At 37.2% G+C, this 24,116-nt stretch overlaps 1 pseudogene; it reads right to left on the bottom strand.

The window, feature by feature from the left end:
• Positions 1–595: 595 nt before the first annotated feature.
• Positions 596–988, bottom strand: LOC114207466 (peptidyl-prolyl cis-trans isomerase A pseudogene; annotated as a pseudogene).
• Between the last annotated feature and the right edge of the window lie 23,128 nt (positions 989–24,116).

Raw genomic sequence — 24,116 nt, forward strand, 5'->3', positions numbered from 1 at the left:
GGAATGCATATATCATGTCAAAATCCTGTTTTCATTTCTTTGGGTATATATCCAGAAGTGGAATTGTTGGATCATATGGTAGATCTATTTTTAATTTTTTGAGGAGACTCCATATTGCTTTCCATAGTGATTGAACACATTTACATTCCCACCAACAATGTATTAATGTTCTTTTATTAACCACATCCTCGCTTGTACCTGTTGCCTCTTCTATTCTTGATAATAGACATTCTAACAGGTATGAGGTGATATCTCATTGTGGTTTTGATTTTTTTGTTGTTGTTGATTGTTTTGTTTTTTAGTTTTAATTTCATAATCATAAATTTAACTCTGCAATCCAGCTAGACTTGGACAAGAATAAATAAAATATAGAATCCAAAGAACTGCAGTGAAAGCACAAAGATTACAGGATATTTCAAGCAGATGGAGGTGAAGGAGGGCTCACCTGAGCTACAGAAGGAATGGTCTGGTAGTTAAGATAAAACACCAAGTCAAATTTATTATATTTGTCCTCAGTGAGCAATGGTGATCTTGCTAGTCTTGCCATTCATGGTCTCAATGCACTCCATGGCTTCCACAATATTCATGCCTTCTTTCACCTTGCCAAGATCACATGCTTGTCATCCAACCACTCAGTCTTGGCAGTGCAGATGAAAAACTGGAAACCATTTGTATTGGGTCCAGCATTTGCCATGGACAAGATGCCAGGACTCATTTGCTTCAGGATCAAATTCTCATAAAATTTTTCCCCACATATGGACTTACTGCCAGTGCCATTAGGGTGTGGTGAAGTCACACCCTGGCACATAAATCCTGAAATAACTCTGTGAAAGCAGGAATGTTTATAACCAAATCCTTTCTCCCCAGTGGTCAGAGCATGAATGTTTTCTGCTGTTTTTGGAACTTTGTCTGCAAACAGCTCAAAGGAGATGCAGCCCAAAGGCTCACCACCCAGGGGAGTGTCAAACAACAAGGTGGCATTGTCCATGGCTGGGTAGTGCAGACAGTTCCAGGGTGGTGGGTGACTGTAAGGTCTCACTGTAGTTTTGATTTGCATTTCCCTGATGATTAGTGATATTGAACATCTTTTCATGTACCTGTTGGTCATTTTTATGTCCTCCTTGGAAAAATGTCTACTTAGTTCTTCTGCCCATTTTTTAATTGGATTGCTTGTTTTTTGTTAGGTTGTATGAGTTCTTTATATGGTTTGCAAAAGTTTATCCCATTCTGTAGGGTGTCTTATTGTTTTATTTTTAATTGTTTCTTTTGTTGTGCAGAAGCTTTTGACTTTTACATAGTCCCATTTTTTGATTTTACAATTTATTAGTATGGAATAATTCATGTGATTTTTTTACTTAAGGCTTTGTTAACCAAGAATTAAAAAAAACAACAAAACAAAGAATTTACAAAAATATACATAAATTATGCAAAATTTGACTAACATAGATTTGAATCAATAGTCAATTGTATATGAATACATGACCAATTTCAAATTTTAAGCTTTTAAAATTTTTTATTTAAATTCAATTTAGTTAGCATATGCTGTATTATTAGTTTCATGGATAGAAGTTAGTGGTTCATCAGCTGCATATAACACATAGTGATCATTACATTGAGTGTCCTCCTTAATGCCCATCTCTCAATTAAACCATTCCCTGACCTACATCTCCTCCAGCAACACTCAGTTTGTTCCCTATAGTTAAGAGTTTCTTATGGTTTGCTTCCCTCTGTTTTTATCTTATTTTTCCTTCATCTGTTCATCTGTTTTGTTTCTTAAATTCCACATATGAATGAAATCATATGGTATTTTTCTTTCTCTTACTGATTTATTTCACTTAGTGTAATACCCTCTAGTTCCATCCACATCATTGCAAATGGCAAGATTTCATTCTTTTTATGGCTGAATAATATTCCATTGTATATATATATATATATATATATATATATATACCACATCTTCTTTATCTATTCATCTGTGGATGGACATCTAGGCTCTTTTCATAGTTTGGCTATTGTGGACATTGCTGCTATAAATATTTTGGGTGCATGTGTCTGTTTGAATCACTACTTTTGTACCCTTTGGATAAATACCTAGTAGTATAATTGCTGGGTTGTAGGGAAGTTCTATTTTTAACTTTTTGAGTAACCTCCATACTGTTTTCCAGACTTGCTGCTCCAGTTTGCATTCCCATCAACAGTGTAAGAGGGTTCCCCTTTCTCTGCATCCTCTCGAAAGTTGTCATGTCCTGAGTTGTTCATTTTAGCCTTTCTGACCAGTGTGAGGTGGTATCTCATCATGGTTTTGATTTGTATTTCCTTGATGCTGAGTCATGGGCAATTTTTTCATGTGTCTATTAGCCATTTCTATGTCTTTTTTTAAGAAATGTCTGTTCATGTCTTCTGCCCATTTCTTGACTGCATTTTTTGTTGTTGTTTTTGGGTGTTGAGGTTAATAAGTTCATTACAGGTTTTGGATACTAGACTTTTATCAGAAAAGACATTTGCAAATATCTTCTTCCATTCTGTAGGTGGCTTTTTCGTTTTGTTGACCACTTCCTTCGCTGTGAAGAAGGTTTTTATCCTGAGGAAGTCCCAATAACTCATTTTTGCTTTTGTTTCCCTTGTCTTTTGAGATGTGTCTAGCAAGAAATTACTGCAGCTGAGGTCAAAGAAGTTGTTGCCTGTGTTCTTCTCTAAGATTTTGATGGATTACTGTCTCACATTTAGGTCTTTCCTCCATTTTGAGTTTTTTTGTGTGTGTATGATGTAAGAAAGTGGTCCAATTTCATTCTTCTTCATGTGGCTGTCTAATTTTTCCAACACCATTTGTTGAAGAGAGTGTCTTTTTTTCCACTGGATATTCTTTCTTGTTTTGTGGAAGATTAGTTAACCATATAGTTGTGGGTCCATTTCTGGGTTTTCTATTCTGCTATTCCAATACATGAACATGGAATGTTTTTCCATCTTTTTGTGTCTTCCTCAACTTCTTTCATAAGTGTTCTATAGTTTTCAGAGTACAGATCCTTTACCTCTTTGGTTAGGTTTATTCCTAGGTATCTAATTTTTTTAGTGCAATTGTAAATGGGATCAATTCCTTGATTTCGCTTTCTTCTGCTTCATTGTTAGTGTATAGAAATTCAACTGACTTCTGTGCATTGATTTTATATCCTGTGACTCTGCTGAATATCTGTATCACTTCTGGCAATTAGTTGGTGGAGTCTTTTGAGTTTTCTACATAGAATATCATGTCATCTGTGAAGAGTGAAAGTTTGTATTCTTCTTTGCCAATTTGGATGCTTTTTATCTCTTTTTGTTGTTTATTTGCTGAGGCTAGGACTTCTAGCATTATGTGGAACAACAGTGGTAAGTGTGGACATCCCTGTGGAGTTCCAGACCTTAGGGGAAAAGCTCTGTTTTTCCCCATTAAGGATGATATTTACTGTGGGACTTTTGTATATGACTTTTATCATATTGAAGCGTGTTGTCTCTATCCCTACACAGTAGAGGGTTTTTATCAAGAAAGGATGCTGTAGGGGTGCCTGGGTGGCTCAGTTGGTTAAGCGGCTGCCTTCAGCTTAGGTCATGATCCCAGGGTCTTGTGATCGAGCCCCATGTCCAGCTCCCTGCTCAGTGGAAAGCCTGCTTCTCCCTCTCCCTCTGCCTGCCACTCTGCCTACTTGTGCTGTCTCTCTATCTGTCGAATAAATAAATAAAATCTTAAAAAAAGAAAGGATGCTGTATTTTGTCAACTGCTTTTTTCTGCACCTATTGAGTGGACCATATGGTTCTTAACCTTTCTTTTATTAATATGGTATATGACACTGATTGATTTGCTGATGTTGAACCACCCTTGCAGCCCAGGAATAAATCCTACTTGGTCGTGGTGAATAATCATTTTAATGTACTATTGTATCCTATTAGCTAGTACTTTGGAGAGAATTTTTGCTTCCATATTCATCAGGGATTTTGGGGTGTAATTCTCCTTTTTCAGTGGGGTGTTTGGTTTTGAGATCAAGGTGATGCTGGCCTAATAGAAGGAGTTTGGAAGTTTTTCTTCCATTTCTATTTTTGGAACATTTTCAGAAAAATAGGTACTAATTCTTCTTTAAATGTTTGGTAGAATTCCACTGAGAAGTCATCCAACCCTGGATTCTTGTTCATTGGGAGCTTTTTGATTACTGATTCAATTTCTTTGATGGTTCTGGGTTGGTCATGTTTTCTATTTCTTCCAGTTTCAGTTTTGGTAGTTTATATGTTTCTAGGAATTTATCCATTTCTTCCAGATTGCTTAATTTGTTGGCATAAAATTGCTCATAATATTCTCTTCTAATTGTTTGTATTTCTGATGTGTTGGTTGTGATCGCTCCTCTTTCATTCATGATTTCATTTGTTTGGGGCCTTTCTCTTTTCTTTTTGTTAAGTCTGGCTAAGGGTTTATTGAGCTTATTAATTCATTCAAAGAACCAGCTCCTAGTTTCGTTGATTTGTTCTACTGCTTTTCTGATTCCTGTATCATTGATTTCTGCTCTAATCTTTATTATTTCTCTTCTTCTGCTGGATTTAGGCTTTATTTACTGCTCTTTTTCCAGCTTTTTTAGATGTAAGGTTAGGTTGTACATTTGAGACTTTTCTTGTTTCTTGAGAAAGGCATGTATTGCTATACACTTCCCTCTTAGGACCACTTTTGCTTCATCCCAAAGGTTTTGAACTGTCATGTTTTCATTTTGATTTGCTTCCATGTATTTTTTAATTCTTCTTTAATTTCCTGGTTGATCTATTCATTCTTTAGTAGGATGTTCTGTAACCTCCATGTATTTGTGGACCTTCCAATTTTTTTTTCTTGTGGTTGACTCAACTTTCATAGTGTTATGGTCTGAAAATGTACAAGGTATGATCTCAATCTTTTTGTACTTGTTGAAGGATGATTTGTGACCCAGTATGTGATCTATTCTGGAGAATGTTCTAGGTACACTTGAAAAGAATGTATATTTTGCTGCTTAAGGATGAAATGCTCTGAATATATCTATGAAGTCCTTCTGGTCCAGTGTGTCATTCAAAGCCATTGTTTCCTTGTTGATCTTCTGTTTTGATATTCTGTCCATTGTTGTGAATGGGGTGTTAAAGTCTCCTACTAATTTTTATTATTATCTATGAGTTTCTTTATGTTTGTTATAAATTGATTTATATATTTCGCTGTCCCATGTTGGGGGCATAAATATTTATAATTCTTAGATCCTTTTGTTTATTATGATATAATGCCATTCTTCATCTCTTATTACAGTCTTTGGTTTAAAATCTTATTTGTTTGATATGAGGAGGGCTACTCCAGGTTACTTTTTTTTTAATTTTTTATTGTTATGTAAATCACCATACATTACATCATTAGTTTTTGATGTAGTGTTCCATGATTCATTGTTTGTGCATAACACCCAGTGCTCCACGCAGAATCTGCCCTCTTTAATACCCATCACCAGGCTAACCCATCCCCCCACGCTCCTCCCCTCTAGAACCCTCAGTTTGTTTTCAGAGTCCATCATCTCTCATGGTTCATCTCCCCCTCTGACTTACTCCCCTTCATTCTCCCCCTCCTGCTATCTTCTTCTTTTTTCTTTTTTCTTAACATATGTTGCATTATTTGTTTCAGAAGTACAGATCTGTGATTCAACAGTCTTGCACAATTCACAGCACTCACCACAGCACATACCTTCCCCAAAGTCTATCACCCAGCCACCCCATCCCACCCACTCCCCACCACTCCAGCAACCCTCAGTTTGTTTCCTGAGATTAAGAATTCCTCATATCAGTGAGGTCATATAATACATGTCTTTCTCTGATTGACTTATTTCACTCAGCATAACACCATCCAGTTCCATCCATGTCATTGCAAATGGCAAGATCTCATTCCTTTTTATGGCTGCAAAATATTCCATTTTGTATATATACCACATCTTTATCCATTCATCTATCGATGGACATCTTGGCTCTTTCCACAGTTTGGCTATTGTGGACATTGCTGCTATGAACATCGGGGTGCATGTACCCCTTTGGATCCCTACATTTGTATCTTTGTGGTAAATACACAGGAGTGCAATTGCTGATGGTATGGTAGCTCTATTTTCAACTATTTGAGGAACCTCCATACTGTTTTCCACAGGGGTTGCACCAGCTTGCATTCCTACCAAAAGTGTAGGAGCGTTCCCCTTTCTCCGCATCCCCACCAACATCTGTCATTTCCTGACTTGTTAATTTTAGCCATTCTGACTGGTGTGAGGTGGTATCTCATGGAGGTTTTGGTTTGGATTTCCCTGATGCCGAGCGATGTTGAGCACTTTTTCATGTGTCTGTTGGCCATTTGGATGTCTTCTTTGAAAAAATGTCTGTTCATGTCTTCTGTCCATTTCTTGATTGGATTATTTGTTCTTTGGGTGTTGAGTTTGATAAGTTCTTTATAGATTTTGGATACTAGCCCTTTATCTGATATGTCATTTGCAAATATTTTCTCCCATTCTGTCGGTTGTCTTTTGGTTTTGTGGACTGTTTCTTTTGCTGTGCAAAAGCTTTTTATCTTGATAAAATCCCAATAGTTCCTTTTTGCCCTTGCCTCCCTTGCCTTTGGCGATGTTTCTAAGAAGAAGTTGCTGCGGCTGAGGTCGAAGAGGTTGCTACCTGTGTTCTCCTTTAGGATTCTGATGAACTCCTGTCCCACGTTGAGGTCTTTCAACCATTTGGAGTGTATTTTTGTGTGTGGTGTAAAGAAATAGTCCAGTTTCATTCTTCTGCATGTGGCTGTCCAATTTTCCCAACACCATTTGTTGAAGAGACTGTCATTTTGCCATTGGACATTCTTTCCTGCTTTGTCAAAGATGAGTTGACCATAGAGTTGAGGATCCATTTCTGGGCTCTCGATTCTGTTCCATTGATCTATGTGTCTGTTTTTGTGCCAGTACCATACTGTCTTGATGATGACAGCTTTGTAATAGAGCTGGAAGTCCGGAATTGGGATGCCGCCAGCTTTGCTCTTCTTTTTCAAGATTCCTCTGGCTATTCGGGTCTCTTCTGGTTCCATACAAGTTTTAGGATTATTTGTTCCATTTCTTTGAAAAAAGTGGATGCTACTTTGATGGGGATTGCATTGAATGTGCAGATTGCTTTAGGTAGCATTGACAACTTCACAATGTTGGTTCTTCCAATCCATGAGCATGGAACGTTTTTCCATCTCTTTGTGTCTTCTTCAATTTCTTTCATGAGTATTTTATAGTTTTCTGAGTACAAATCCTTTGCCTCTTTGGTTAAATTAATTCCTAGGTATCTTATGGTTTTGGGTGCAATTGAAAATGGGATCAACTCCTTGATTTGTCTCTCTTCTGTCTTGTTGGTGTATAGGAATACCACTGATTTCTGTGCATTGATTTTATATCCTGCTACTTTACTGAATTCCTGTATGAGTTCTAGGAGCTTTGGGGTGGAGTCTTTTGGGTTTTCCACATAAAGTATCATATCATCTGCAAAGAGTGAGAGTTTGACTTCCTCCTTGCCGATTTGGATGCCTTTGATTTATTTTTGTTGTCTGATTGCTGTGGCTAGGACTTCTAATACTATGTTGAATAGCAGTGGTGATAGTGGACATCCCTGCCACGTTCCTGACCTTAGGGGAAATGCTCTCAGCTTTTCCCCATTGAGAATGATATTCGCTGAAGGTTTTTCATAGATGGCTTTTATGATATTGAGGTATGTACCCTCTATCCCTATACTCTGAAGAGTTTTGATCAAGAAAGGATGCTGTACTTTGTCAAATGCTTTCTCTGCATCTATTGAGACGATCACATGGTTCTTGTTCTTTCTTTTGTTAATGTATTGTATCACGTTGATTGATTTGCGGATGTTGAACCAACCTTGCAGTCCAGGGATAAATCCCACTTGGTCATGGTGAACAGTCCTTTTAATGTACTGTTGGATCCTATTGGCTAGTAATTTGGTGAGAATTTTGCATCCATGTTCATCAAGGATATTGGTCTGTAATTCTCCTTTTTGATGGGATCTTTGTCTGGTTTTGGGATCAAGGTAATGGTGGCCTCATAAAATGAGTTTGGAAGTTTTCCTTCCATTTCTATTTTTTGGAACAGTTTCAGGAGAATAGGTATTAATTCTTCTTTAAATGTCTGCTAGAATTCCCCTGGGAAGCCATCCGGCCCTGGGCTTTTGTTTCTTGGGAGATTTTTGATGACTGCTTCCATTTCCTTAGTGGTTATAGGTCTGTTCAGGTTTTCTATTTCTTCCTGGTTCAATTTGGATAGTTGATACACCTTTAGGAATGGACCCATTTCTTCCAGGTTATCTAATTTGCTGGCATAGAGTTGCTCATATGTTCTTATAATTGTTTGTATTTCTTTGGTGTTGGTTGTGATCTCTGCTCTTTCATTCATGATTTTGTTGATTTGGGTCATTTCTCTTTTCTTTTTGATAAGTCTGGCCAGGGGTTTATCAATCTTGTTAATTCTTTCCAAGAACCAGCTCCTAGTTTCGTTGATCTGTTCTACTGTTCTTTTGGGTTCTAGTTCATTGATTTCTGCTCTGATCTTTATTATTTCTCTTCTCCTGCTGGGTTTAGGCTTTATTTGCTGTTCCTTCTCCAGCTCCTTTAGGTGTAGGGCTAGGTTGTGTATTTGAGACCTTTCTTGTTTCTTGAGAAAGGCTTGTATTGCTATATACTTTCCTCTCATGACTGCCTTTGCTGTATCCCAAAGATTTCGAACAGTTGTGTTTTCATTTCCATTGGTTTCCATGAATTTCTTTAACTCTTTATTATCCTGGTTGACCCATTCATTCTTTAGTAGGATGCTCTTTAGTCTCCATGTATTTGAGTTCTTTCCAACTTTCCTCTTGTGATTGAGTTCTAGTATCAAAGCACTGTTGTCTGAAAATATGCAGGGAATGATCCCAATCTTTTGGTACTGGTTGAGACCTGATTTGTGACCCAGGATGTGATCAGTTCTGGAGAATATTCCATGGGCACTAGAGAAGAATGTGTATTCCGTTGCTTTGGAATGGAATGTTCTGAATATGTCTGTGAAGTCTATTTGTCCAGTGTGTCATTTGAAGTCCATTTCCTTGTTGATCTTTTGCTTAGATGATCTGTCCATTTCAGTCAGGGGGGTGTTAAATTCCCCCACTATTATTGTATTGTTGTCAATGTGTTTCTTCACTTTTGTTATTAATTGCCTTATATAATTGGCTGCTCCCATGTTAGGGGCATAGATACTTACAATTGGTAGATCTTCTTGTTGGATAGACCCTTTAAGTAGAATATAGTGTCCTTCTTCATCTCTTCTTACAGTCTTTGGTTTAAAATCTAATTTGTCTGATAGAAGGATTGCCACCCCAGCTTTCTTTTGGTGTCCATTAGCATGGTAAATTGTTTTCCACCCCCTCACTTTCAATCTGGGGTTGTCTTTGGGTCTAAAATTAGTCTCTTGCAGACAGCATATTGATGGGTCTTGTTTTTTAATCCAATCTGATAGCCTGTGTCTTTTGATTGGGGCCTTTAGCCCATTTACATTCAGGGTAACTATGGAAATGTTTGAATTTAGTGCCATTGTATTGCCTGTATGGTGACTGTGACTGTATATTGTCTGTGTTCCTTTCTGATCTATGCTGCTTTTAGGCTCTCTCTTTTCTTAGAGGACCTCTTTCAATATTTCTTGGAGGGCTGGTTTCGTGTTTGCAAATTCCTTTAGCTTTGTTTTTCCTGGAATCTTTTTATCTGTCCTTCTATTTTCAATGACAGCCTAGCTGGATATCGTATTCTTGGCTGCATATTTTTCTCGTTTAATGCTCTGAAGATATTCTGGCCTACCAAGTCTCTGTGGATAGGTCTGTTGCCAATCTAATATTTCTACCCTTGTAGGTAACATATCTCTTCTCCTGAGCTGCTTTCAGGATTTTCTCTTTGTCTCTGAGACTCGTAAGTTTTACTATTAGATGTCGAGGTGTTGACCTATTTTTATTGATTTTGAGAGGGGTTCTCTGTGCCTCCTGGATATTGATGCCTGTTTCCTTCCCCACATTAGGGAAGTTCTCTGCTATTATTTGCTCCAATATACCTTCTGGCCCCCTCTCTCTTTCTTCTTCTTCTGGTGTCCCAATTATTCTAATGTTGTTTCATCTTTTCATATCGCTTTTCTCTCAAATTCTGCCCTCATGATCCTGTAGTTGTTTATCTCTCTTTTTCTCAGCCTCTTTATTTTCCATCATTTGGTCTTCTATATCGCTAATTCTCTCTTCTGCCTCATTTATCCTAGCAGTTAGTGCCCCCAGTTTTTATTGCACCTCATTAATAGCCTTTTTGATTTTGACTTGGTTAGATTTTAGTTCTTTTATTTCTCCAAAAAGGGCTTCTTTAATAACTTCCACGCTTTTTTCAAGCCCAGCTAGTATCTTTAAAGTCATGATTCTGAACTCTAGCTCCGACATCGTACTAATGTCCGTATTGAGTAGGACCCTGGCTGACGGTACTACCTCTTGTTCTTTTTGCTGAGGTGATTTTTTTCATCTTGTCATTTTGTCCAGAGGAGAATAGATGAATGAGAGATCAAATGCTAACAGGTTAACAATGTCCCCATCAAATATACTCTATACAAATCAGAGAAGACCTGAAACTAGGGGAAAAGAAAGGGAAAGAAAGAAAAATGAAAGAAAAAAAAGACAAAAGAAAAAGATTAAAACTAAAACAGAACAATACAGAAAAAAAACAGAATAAGATCAAATATGATCAGGCTAGTGCATAGATCAGTGCCACACACTAGAGTTTGGGCATATTTTGGTCTGTTAGAAAAAAGTGCCTCCTAAAATTTTAAAGGAAGAAAGACTTATATATGTACAAAATAAGGGTTGATACAATGAAGGGATGGAAGATGACTGTAAAGATGAAAATGATAAAAGATTTTATAAAAGGAATTGATGATAAGAATTTGTTTGAAAAAAGAAAGAAGATTTAAAAAAAGAAAAAAAAAGGGAGAGAATGTGATCAAGCAGGAGACTAGAACAAAGGCATACACTAGTGATTTAGGGTATATTTTGATCTGTTAGAAGAAACTGTATCTCAAAATTTTAAAGAGAGAATAACTTATATATATATATATATATATATATATATATATATATATATATATATATGCCAAAAATAAGGGTAACTACTATGAAGGGATAAAATATGACTCTAAAAATGAAAAATAAAAAATGTTTTTTTTAAAAAAGGGATTGATAAGATGTTGGTTGAAAAAGGGAAAAAGAAAAATTTAAAAAAGTTAAAAAAAATTAACTGAAAAACTAATGAATCATGATAAAAAAGCCATGAATTCTATGTGCAGTATTCCCCTAGCACTGGAGTTCTCCCATTCTCCTTGATCAGTAAACTTGGTCTTGGCTTGCTGACTGTTCGTGCTGATCTTCTGGGGGAGGGGCCTGTTGCCGTGGTTCCCAAATGTCTTTGCCAGAGGTGGAATTGCCCCGCCCTTGTTGGTTCGGCTAAGCAAGCTGCTCGGCTTTGCTCTCAGGAGCTTTTCTTCCCTGCAAGCTCTCAGTACAGCTTTGGAGGACCAGGGTGAAAATGGTGGCCTCCCAATCTCCACCCGGAGGAGCCGAGAACTCGGGGCCCCGCTCCTCAGTGTGCCCCCAGAGAAAAGCAGTCACTCCCGTCTCCCTGGTCTCCAGCCGCACTCTGTGCTCACCCGGCCTGTGACTGAGCATTTCTATCTCTAGCACCCGACCCTGTGTGGAGTCTCCAAGCCCAGCAGATCCCTGCGGTGTGCTCCAGTGCTGCTCCTCCCCAGGGAGGAAGGGGAGTCTCCCCGGATCTGCCGTTTGTTGGGTCCCTTCTGGAGGAGCAGTGGCCCAACTGGGCTGTGGATCACAGTTTATGGCCACCCCGAGCTGAGAGCCCGTGCCTCGGCTCTGTCTCTGCAGCCAGCTTCCCCGCTCTGATACCTGGGAGCTCTGCCACACTCAGGCACTCCTGGTCTTTCTGTGACCCCAAGGGTCCTTAGACCACACTGTCCCGGGAGGGTTCCACCCCCAGCTTAGCCACTGGAGCGACGTCTCTCAGCGGAGCCAATTTCTAAATGTTCCGATTTTGTGCTCTGAGGCTCTATCACTTGCCAGAAGCGGTGGAGGCCCCCTCCCCCGCCGTCTCTCCTCCCGACTATCGCCTCGGATTCACTTCTCCGCACATCCTACCTTCCAGTAAGTGGTCGCTTCTCTGTTCAGAGAGTTGTTGCTACTCTCTTCTTCGATCTCCTGTTGAGTTCGTAGGTGTTCAGAATGGTTTGATCCCTATTCAGCTGAATTCCTGAGACCAGACGAAATCCAGGTCTCCTACTCCTCAGCCATCTTGCTCTGCCCCCCTCTAGGTTTCTTTTGATGTCCATTAGCCTGATGAATGATTCTCCACCCCCTCACTTTCAATCTGGAGATGTCTTTGGGTCTAAAATGAGTCTGTTGCAGACAGCATATTGATTGGTCTTTTTTTTTTATCCATTCTGTAACCCTATGTCTTTTGATTGAATCATTTAGTCCATTTACATTCAGAGTAATTATTGAAAGATATGAACTTAGTGCCATTTATGACCTGCAAATTCACTGTTCCTGTAGATGTTTTTTCTTCCTTTCTTGTCTTTATTACTTTTGGCCTCTCTCTGCTCAAAAGATCCCCTTTAATATTTCTTGCAGGGCTCGTTTAGTGTTCACAAATTCCTTTAGTTTTTGTTTGTCATGTTTAATCTTTATTTCTCCTACTATTCTAAATGACAACCTTGCTGGATAAAATATTCTTGGCTGCATGTTTTTCCCATTTAGCACATTGAATATATCATGCCAGTCCTTTCTGGCCTGCCAGATTTCTGTAGACAGTTCTGCTGCCAGCCTCATGTGTCTACCCTTGTAGTTTAAGGACATTTTCTCCCAAACTGCTTTCAGGATTTTCTCTTTATCTTTGTAATTTTCAAGCTCCACTATAATATGTCAAGTTGTTGACCTATTTTTGTTGATTTTGAGGGGAGTTCTCTGTGCCTCCTGGACTTGAATGCCTGTTTCCTTCCCCAGATTCAGAGTGTTCTCAGCCTTTTGCTGGACCCCTCCCAGGAAAGTGGTTGCATGACCATGCAGTGGTTGGAAGTTTATGGCAACATAGAGTGGAAAGCCAGCACCTAAACTTGTTATTTTTAGCTGGCTTCCTCACTCTTGTGCTTGGGGAATCTGTCACCCTCAGGCACCACCCATTCTTCTTGTGACCCCAGGGATCCTGAGACCATGCTTTCACATCTGGGATCCTCTCTATCTTCACCACCTGAGCTCCTTTAAGCCAGGCACATCCCCCCGTTGTAGCAGACTTCTAAAAATTCCAATTTTGCACTCCTCTTCTTATAATACTTTGCAGTAGCCTCCTTAAGCACCTGCCCTCCCCTCTGTTGTATGCTCAGTTATATCTCACTGGATTTAAGCCTCTGCACCTCCTACTTTCCAAACAATGTTTGCTCTTCTACATGTAGACTTGCAGCATTTTTTTTCTCTGATTTGTGATTAATTTCTCAGGTGTTCAGAATTAATTGAATACTATCTAGTTGTATTTGAGGGACCAAAAAAATTTAGGGTCTTCTTACTCCTCTGCCATCTTAACTTCTCCCCCACCAGTTTCAATTTTTTAGTAAATAAATCTTCTTATGCTAGAAGAACTCTAATAGAAATCTTTGGATATTCGCTAAAGCTATGTTAAGCCTGTTTCAGAAATAACCCAAAAGTTTTTTGTTTGTTTGTTTGTTTTTGTAAGGAACGTGTTATCTTAGGTTCTAAGCAGGAATTATGAAACATTAGAACATGCCTGAAATCAAGAAAACCAGAAAGTATTTTTTCCATAATACTTTTTTTTTACATTTTTGTTTTCCATAATACATTTCCTTAGAAAAAAAGAAACTGGACTTTGGAGTATATATAATAGGAATTGTCTTTGAGAGGGTGCTGACCTCAAATAATAATCCACGTTTAGGCTATCCCTAGAGCCTACCACTCTTAAGGCATTAGCTATTTAAAAGCAATTATTTTATTGGAGGGGTCATGCCTTGATTTGCTACCATTAACTTTTTAGCTAAATTGATAAGAACATCAAATAACATAAGAACTTGGATAAGGAAAAAGAGAGAAGGAAAAGCAAATACTGGTAATGGGGAAGTAAGAGGGGGCCAAGCTGGCTCCTTCAGGTTTTCTGAGTGTTAACTAAACATGTGCCTCAATTATTGATTGCATCTATGATGGAGTGCTTTGTGGCCTCCTTAGGTATGGGGAATCTCCCTGAGGATCTATCATCTCCATGTCACTCGCTTACAATATTGGAGTTAAAAACAAAAGTATCCTTCTGTCAAAATTTGTATACAAATAGCTTCAATTCACAGAAGTGTTAAGTTTAGCAGATCCTTGTGACACCTACACTGCCTTTGCCAAACTTTAATTACATACAGCTCTGCTCAGGAAAAGACAAGCATTTATTTATTTATTTATTTATTTATTTATTTATTTATTTATCTATTTTTTGCATTTGGTGGTGGGAGAGATGCTGATTGCCTAGGGACTAGAGAGAGCACAGCAAACACAAATTTTTGCTTCTTAAAAAATACTAGCATAGAAAGAGAAATACCATATAATTTCACTCATATGTGGAATTTAAAAAACAAAACAGATGAACATTAGGGAAGGGAAGGAAAATAAGATAAAAACTGAGAGGGAAACAAACCATAAGAGACTCTTAACTGTAGGGAACAACCTGAGGGTTGCTATAGGGGAAGTGGGTAGGGGGATGGGGTAATTGGGTGTGGGCATTAAAGAAGGCACTTGTTGTAATGAGCACTGAGAGTTATATGCAAGTGATGGATCACTAAGTTCTACCCCTGAAACGAATACTACACTATATTTTAACTAACTTGAATTTAAATAAAATCTTGAAAGAAAAAAAAAATGCTTGCAGGTCACCAAGAAAAAGCAGCATACAAAACAAAATGACCATCCCTTAAAAAAATGTGGTATGCGCATTTCTTGCTGGAATTCAATACTCCATTTCTTAAACTGCACTATGCTAAAATCCTTTGAGCAGAAAAGGATGTTATTCTGTTAGTGAAATTTATTTAATGCAATGTATTATGTTGTTTGGGAGACAGCAGAGAATTGAATGAAAACACCCTTAGATCATTATGACTGGCTGTGCAAATCCTGAAACACTGACAGAATGACAGTCTCAAAAAGAAAATAGAAGGAAAGGGTTGTGGGTCAAAGTTTTAATGGAATAAAGGCTGAGTGTCATGCTATAGTTTCTTTTGTTTAGTTTTAGTTCAAAAGGAAACAATTTTATAGTCATTTAGCAGTTACCTTTGTTATATAATTTTCTTGTTCATGTATAGAGATAATAAATTAGAAGATGGTAGGTTGTCTCTCTTATAAAAACATCGTCATTTAAAATAATGCTTGGATAGGAAATAGACATAATTAAATAGCACCCCTCCTCCCTCTAGGAAGGCAATAATAGTAAACCTTCAGAGGTTTGAGAGGAGGTTGTGGTTTGGGGGAGGAACTGGTTAATCTCCATATTCCTTAATTTTTTACCCTCTCTCTGTTCCCCTACTATAAACAATAGTAAAATAAATGTAAGAGGGGGCTCAAAACATGCATTCAGAATTATGGAAACTGCATTCTACTTCACAACCAGACTCAGGGGTAGAAGAATCCAAAAAATACCATGGTTGGTGGCAGCCTTAAAAAAAATAAAAGGAAATGGGCTGAGGAATGCCTTTAGAGCACAAGAAAATAGCATGTACAAGCAAGGCATAGTAAAAGACCATTACTGAGTGGTGGAGCCGATGGCCACTTAGAACATGGAATGCCTGCCTGAAGGCAGTCAAATTCAGACTCTTAAGAAAACAATGTATTGGCCAAACAAGTAAACCTGTGGGCTATTGCCCTCCAAAAGGTGCTAGTTTAACCCTGCCCTAGGTCTTGGCAAAAAAATGAAGGAATATACATATGTTTAATTTATAAAAGGGAGCTTCAAAACCCTACTTGGGCCTAGAAAGTGACCCTAAGCTTTAAATTTGGAAAGGTTTTAAGTGGTTTTCTATTAGTTGGAGAAATGTTCATAAAGGAGGTGACATTTGACCTAGAAGTTGAGAGATGCATAAAATGTTGCTAATAATATATTTGGTTTTGGATAAGCACGTGAGTAAAGACACAGAGGCAAGGAATATGTTCAGGAAACAGCAAAAAATCTGATGTAACAAATGGTGATAAATGAGGCTGAGGATATAGGTTGGGGCATTGTAAAGGATATTGAGTGCCATGTTATGAAGTTGGCTGTGTCAAATACAATATGTAGTTGCTGGGATTTCTAACATGGGTTCTTTACTGCCCTTTGAGAAAGTTTCTTTGGGGGAAAATATTTCTGGCATATCTGATGGACAGTGGATTCTAAGGTCTACTGTCTTTCCACAGGGACATTAAATAAAAGAATGTCATAGATGAAGAGAATGTTTTTATATTATTTACTTCAACCTTCTGATTTCACCAATGGGAAAACTGGGATCTAGGGAATTTATATAGCTTGTTTAAGGTTACACAGTTACAAGAACTAGAATATTTTTTCTACAACCAAACTATCTACCTATCTCATCAGGATTCAGTCCAATTTCTTTTTCCATGGCTGTTATATTTTGCTTTCATTTTTTCTGATTTCAAAATTCTTGAAGGAAGTCAAAGTCACATATCACTTCTAAAGAGCCATATAAGTTTCTGCCAATGAAATTGATAGCGCTTGATATTCTGCAGTCTCCAATCTTGCAGGAAGATTCTTTCATGGAAATCTGGCTAGTCTCAGTAATTATAGGTGAGCTGTGCTCATTTAAAATGCATTGTAAATTAACTATGGCATGTCTGTTACCACAATCTTAGGTATGTTGATTTACAGATAGTCATTTTCTTTTCAGTGTTGATTCATTTTCTAATCATGGGCTGTCTCCCCCCACCCCTGTTTGCATCTAGGCAAGATTGACCTTATTCAAAGGTAGAAGAGATAAATGCCTATGTGGTGTGATTTGAAGCCCAATTCCTGTCTAAATTTTCTAATTCATATGCCTCAACTTATTCTTTAGGGGCCTACTAAAGGCATATACATTTTCATAATGTCATATCATCGCTAATGATTATAGCTTATATCACTAGAAAATGACCTGCCTTATCTCCTTTAATACATTTTGTTCTAAATTTTACTTTGATTACATTCATAATGCCATCCTTGATGCTTACTTTTGAGTTTGATTAATCTATTTTGCAACATATAATTTCCAGTGTATTTAGGCACTTTGTTTCTGAGAGAGATCACACATTAACCAGGTAACATATTAGTGGGGATTAGTTTATCTAATTCACCCATTGTATCAGTTTTGTATGGCTGCATAAAAATTATCACAAATATGGTAGGTTAAAGCAGCACAAATTTATTAGCTCACAGTTCTGTAGGTCAGAGGTCTGGCAAATCTCAACTGGTTCTCTTCTGAGGGCCTCACAAGACTGATATCCAGGTGTCTTCTGGATTGAGTTCTTATCTGGAAGTTCTGGGAAAACTGCTTCATTCAGGTTGCTGGTCACATTAATTTCCTTGATGTTTTAAGACTGAGCTACCATTCTCTTTGTGGTTGTCTGTTGGGATCTTCTTTTAGTTCTTGAATGTGTCCTGCATTCCTTCTCCATAGTCCCCTATACTTTGAAGCCAACAATGGCCAAGTCCTTCTTGTGGTCTGAATCTCTCATTTGCTCTTCTCTTACTTTCCTGATATCAGCTGGAGGAATTTCTCAGCTTTTAAAAACTCCTGTGATTAGAATAGGCCTACCCAGATAATCTCAACTTTCTAAAAAGTAAGGCCCCTACTAAGAAAACATATTGCTATGTTTTGAAGGGAATAGGAAATATGAAAATTTGTGGGATATGAGTTGGTTCTCATGTGAGGATGGTGGTGAAGGATAGAGACCAATAAAAGGACACAGAGTGGTTGTTAGGGAGAGGGAATGAAGGGTAGAGGAAGCATGTTGGAAGGTGCATAGGTGAGAGCACATAAAAACTTTCCACTTCTACTTCCTTATTTTGCCTTGAACTGGTCCAGAGGACAAGGTGAACCTGCCTCAAAACCACAGAGTATCTGATATAGATGCTTTCTTGAGACATGCATTTCAATTGCTGTGGAAAGAGTGGCACTAATTTTTCCTATAGAATCTTACAGTGCTTAGTAATCACTGATGGGAAAAGGTAGAATAAATGGTTATTCTTCCAGCCTTGTATAACAATAGAGATATGTGCAATACAAAATAATAATATCATTTGCTTATGACGACATAGTTACATTAGGCAAAAAATTATGTGACCTGTAGATGGCAGCAAAGATCACAAAGCAGCTTTGATATAGTGATTTTAGGGTAACTGCAATGAGTATTGCAACAACTTTTTAAAAAAGATTTATTTATTTATTTTAGAGAGGGAGAGAGAGAGAGAGCATAAGCAGGGGGGTGGGCAGAGGGAAAGGGAGAGGAAGAGGAAAAGAATCCCAAGCAGACTCTGTGCTAAGCATGGGGCTCAATGTGGGGCTCAAGCTCACAACCCATGAGATCACAACCTGAGTGGAAACAAGAGTCTGACACTCAACTAACTGAGCCACCGAAGTGCCCCGAAAACTTCTTACTTATAAGTTCAAACTATTAGAGACATTTACAGACATCAGAGAAGCAACAGTGGACTGATTGGCTTAGCAAACATCAATCAAGGATGGGGTAACCATCTTTAAAACAGAACCAGAATCCCCCAGAGACTTCAGCGAGAAATCAAATGGCAAATTTATATATGTCTTCCAAAATGGACTGGACATAATGCATCAGTCTCCTCAGCTCTATAAATTAATAGGAATTAATGAAATTACTTTTGAATTATAAAAGTTAAGAGAAACAGGCAAGAAAAAGGAGGTGGTTTTTTTTCTTTTCTTTTTTTAGTGGAAATGGGTTATATTATCCAAGATTAAATTGGACTATGTCTTGTGACTCTGGTATCTTCAATCCTCTCATTTACTAAATTCCTTCAGAGTTGATAGAATCAATTGATGTACCTTCATTTGTTGAGGACATTGAAAGGACCAATCAACTATGCCACAAATAAAGTCATTTAAATATAGTCCATCAGTATGGTTTAAATGCATGACTTTTCTCTTTCTGTTTTTGGTTTTTGCTTTCCTCCAAATGACATCATTCCACTGAATGTTAAGGTATTTGTTTTTAGCAGCATTCTATTTTCTGTGGGGTTTCATTGACTATGGATATGAAAAATTAGAGTGTACAATAACTATCAAAATGAAAATGTCTTTCTGTGACTAAGGCAGAAATATAAATTTGAACTCTGACACTCAGATTTTTAAACTTTTCTCTGATACCTTGCCAGATTACTTTTTGCTCTTAAAGAAGAAGGGGTTTACGTTACCGTAAAATGTTTTACTATTTATACCATATTGAAGTGGCACTTTATGGTTTTTAGGAGTGGCAGTAAACCACATTTCACTGATCTTGTTTTATCAGTCACAATACATTTTTAAATATGAGATACCAATTCATTCTGCTGAATGTAGTTGGTTTTATAAATGATAAATATCAGATAGGAGAGAATAGGTTCTCTATAAAACTGTTCTCACCTTGTTTCAGGAGAATTAAAAAATAAATAACTCATGAAAAAGTAAAACTAAAGGTATGTATGTTTGCATTCTGTGTGTGAGATTAAAAGCACCTAACATCAGCTATAGTATTGAAGTAGCAAGCAATTTACTTATTACCTATTTTTCCATGGATCAAAATAAATTCTCTAAAATGTGCTCCCATTTCTGTATGCTTCATTTCTTTTTACCTCCTCTTTGACTAGGACTTCTTTGCTATAAGTGCACAATGATTAAGTGGTATATGAACTTATTTTATGGACATGAAATGTGCCACGTGCCTCCTAAAGAAGGCCCAGATATCACTTAATCACTGTCAAGTAGAACTCCAAAATATTATCTAAGCAATTATCCTGTTATCACAGTGATCTTCATCTATTATTTCTCTGATACATGATTGTCACCTTGATTTAAAATTACCTCCAGTGAATCCTAGTGTTCTAAATTCTACACATAAAATCTTAATAGTGACAATTAAAATGCAACATCATTTGCTCATTTTATATATACTGGGCTTGATCCTTTATTCTGCCTTAATTAAAGGGAAGGTGCCCTTAACCCAAACCTAGGTAGCACAGCTTTCAGGACAGACAAACACAGCTCACTAAGAATGCCAGTTTTGCCCTAGACTAAATATAGGATATATTTCTTTTTGTAGTTAATTCCATTTAACCCCTGGCAATACTATTCAGTCTTGGTATATGTAGATCATGTGTGTATAAATGTGCTTATTGGAAGTATAGAAACTGTTCATCTTTTTTCCCTAATTATATGAGGGCACCAAGTTATCTGAACACTTATATAACAACTCATATCCCTGTTATTGAAGATAGGGTTGAGATTTATCCCTTTAAGGGAAGATCCCAGATGAGGATACCCTTTTTGATATAATAGTTACATGACTAGCTCATGTCAAAATAAGTATTCATTTGGAAATGAGATGCAGTTCTAACCCCATCAGAGTACTAGAGGAGCTTCAAATCTATCTTATAAGATGGAAGGAAGGTAAATATTGGCTAACATCAGAAGATTTGCCTTGTCACATTAATTCCATTGTGCAAAACAAAAAACAAAAAGTAATGTTAAATCACATAAGGGAATGTAGCTGAAGTAAGGCATAGAGTTTTTGTTTCAACACCATCACATCAAATTTCATAGATGTTTTCAGAAAAAACAGTGAAAATGAAACATGCACATTTTAACATTTGTACATAAAAGGCATCAAAGTATTACATATAGGCAAACTAGGACTACAAATTAAGTTTTGGGGAAAAACAACAGAACAGTTCTGCACGAACAGAGACTAATTTTCAGCCCAAATAAACTAAGGTAAAGAAAATGCACTGGTAATGGGAAGTATGACAAGACTTCCATTAAACATAAGAAAAAAGGTAGAATATGTATTTCTCATGGGTTATTCCATGTTTACTCATGGAGAATTTGTGTGATACTTATACTTCACTAACCTTAGATCTTACTTAATGTATTATCCCCTTTCCTCAGTGGTAATTGTCAGGGATTCATTTCCAGGAAAGAACAAAGAATGTTGGATCCAGACTAGGTCAGGGAGAGTGTTTGACCTCAAAGGAGTAGTCATGTCAATTGTGGAATTAGAACGTTGCTATAAAGCAAACACAGCAATCCGAGTTCAGGAGACTGGACTAGAATAAAAAGCTAAGGACATTTTTCTATCTTACAAAGCCATGCCTCAATTGGAACAAGGAGTTTGCTTAGGTGAATTGTTTTTCAGGCAAAGATTAGGAACAAATAATTTGAAAACAGTGACAGGCATGATTGAGACTTTAGCAACAGCAAGCTGTAATGAAATGATTGGGAATTTGAGGACAGTCTATGCAGACATGTGGAGTACATACCTAACCACTTACTTAAATGCCAGTTTCTTTTTGGTCTAGTGCAATTAATTGTTGCAGATCTTGAGAAATAAGTAAAAAAAAATGAAAAAAAGAATAAAATGAATTCTATTATTTACACATATAATATTTAGGACAAAGAAAGGTAAAATACACTAGGTAAAGTTTAATTTAAAAGAAAATAGGGGCACCTGGGTGGCTCAGTTGGTTAAGCATCTACCTTCGGCTCAGGTCATAATCCCCAAGCCCTGAGATCAAGCCCCACCCCATGTCAGGCTCCCTGCTCAGTGGGGTGTCTGCTTCTCCCTCTGCCCCTCACCTTACTCATGCTCTCTCAATCTCTCTCTTTCTCTCTCAAATAAATAAAATATTTTAAAAAAGAAAATAATCATCAAATGTTATGTAAAAATATATATTCACATGGATCTTACTTAAGACTTAGGCTCTTATTCATGATTAAGGAGACTGATTTCAAGCAGCTTCGAGGGTAAGAAGACGACATCAAAGGCATAGCAACAAATGAACAAAAATTGCATGTACATGGGTATTTAACTTTTTGACTGCCCACAGTAGAAGTGCATTTTATTTCTCATTCTTATTTCACTTTGTCTCATTCCTGATAGATTACTTTGGTTAGATCACCCAACTTGTCCCTTACCAGTATGACTACTCCCTGACACATAAAATAAATAAATAAAACCACCTTGGACAAACAGTGTATGTAGTTAAACCTTTATTAAATTAGATGACTTTATAACATGAAATGGACAATAACATGAACAAACTGAGAGGAATAACCATTATATATAAAGAGAAAAAATGTCACTATGGTGTATAAATGGGGTGTAGAAGGGAGATTTAAGGAGAGAAGACAGAAAAGATGTCTGAAAGATAAACAATAAGGTTAGAGTCAAAGGAATTAAGAGTAATTCTAGCTTATCTTTGCTATTCTATTTTCCTATGGGTACCTTCTCTACATCAATCTGTATCTTGAGGTTTCAGTCTCCCATTTTGCCTTTATCACAAACTCTTAGGTAAAGGAGAACTCAACCTATCCAATATTTATGTCACCATTACCTAACTTAATCCAGAACAACAGGCTCCAACACTCAATGTAGCAGTGATTTTCAACCATGGCTCCTGAAAGAAGCACATGGGAAGACTTTACATCTGCCTATGCCTTGTCCCAATACAAGAGAGTTTCCATTAGTTGAGTGGGGCCTCGAGATTGGTATTTTTTAAAAGATTTATTTATTTATTTATTTAGAGGGGAGGGAGAGAAAGAGAGACCTGAAGCATATGCCCCCCCAAGCAAGGAGCCTGATGAGGGGTTCAATCTTACAACTCTGAGATCATGACCTGAGTCAAACCCAAGAACTGACCACTTAACCAACTGAGCCACCCAGGTGCCCCTAGAGATTGTTATTTTTTTTAAAAGCTCTCTAGTTATATCTATTGGGCAGCCAGGGTTATAAACCAGTGTTAACTCATTTGTTCTAAAATTTTATGTGCAAAATCATTCTCTGGGGAACTTCTTAAAAATGTAGATTTCTGAGCCCCAGAATTTTACATCTAGTAGGCCTGAGAAGGGGCCTTGGATGTCACATTTTTAGTACCTAAGTGGTATAGATGTAGATAGTCCAAAAAAACATTTGGAGAAATCCTGAATTAAGGCTTTTCTGTTTTACATGCTCCAAAAACTTTAGTTTTCACTACATGATATTTGAAATGTGACTGTAAAATAAATGTAACTCATAAGCCTCACTGAAAAAAAATCCTCTCTCATTGCCATGTCTAAGTAAATGGATTTTGTAATTGTCTTGGATGGTGACCATTGTAAAAAAAGAAAATTCAACCAAGTAAATTTGAAGATCTAATTGGCTTTATTAAGCAATTTATGAATCAAGTAGCATCCCATCTAGCGAGTAGATGCTCTGAGGAGTTGTACTAAATGGAAGGTTTTTATAGCCAGGAGGGAAAGGCAAAGAAGTAATTAGCAAAAGAAAAGAAAGGACTGTTTCAGACCATGACATCTTCTTTTGGGGGGAAAGGGAATGTCAGGGTTTTCATCATGAGAATTACTTCACTAGGGCAGATTAGGAAATTTCAGATTGACTGTTAAAAGGTCACATTTCTGGGATAAGTTGAAACTGTAATTAAATTTTGGTTTGCTGTTTTTGGGGGGTAAATGACTCCATTTGGAGATATTTTTTAAGAGCATTTAGAAACTTTGGGAATTTTCTACACATCTTCCCATTATTTAATATAAGGTTCTTAACAGGAGATTTCATTAACTGAAAAAAATGAAAGTTTCTTAGTGAATTCAGTGATTATATTAGTTTTTTTTATTATGTTCAATTAGTTTTCTATCACTGTTAACAAATTACCACAAATTTAGTGGCTTAAAAACAACGTATATTTATTTTTTTCAGTTTTCATGATTCAGGAATCTTGAAATGGCCCTAACTGGGTCAGA

The sequence above is a fragment of the Eumetopias jubatus genome, unplaced genomic scaffold (assembly GCF_037043125.1).
Source record: "Eumetopias jubatus isolate StellerSeaLion01/CBP00866 unplaced genomic scaffold, mEumJub1_p1.0 scaffold_11, whole genome shotgun sequence".
Lineage (NCBI taxonomy): Eukaryota > Metazoa > Chordata > Mammalia > Carnivora > Otariidae > Eumetopias > Eumetopias jubatus.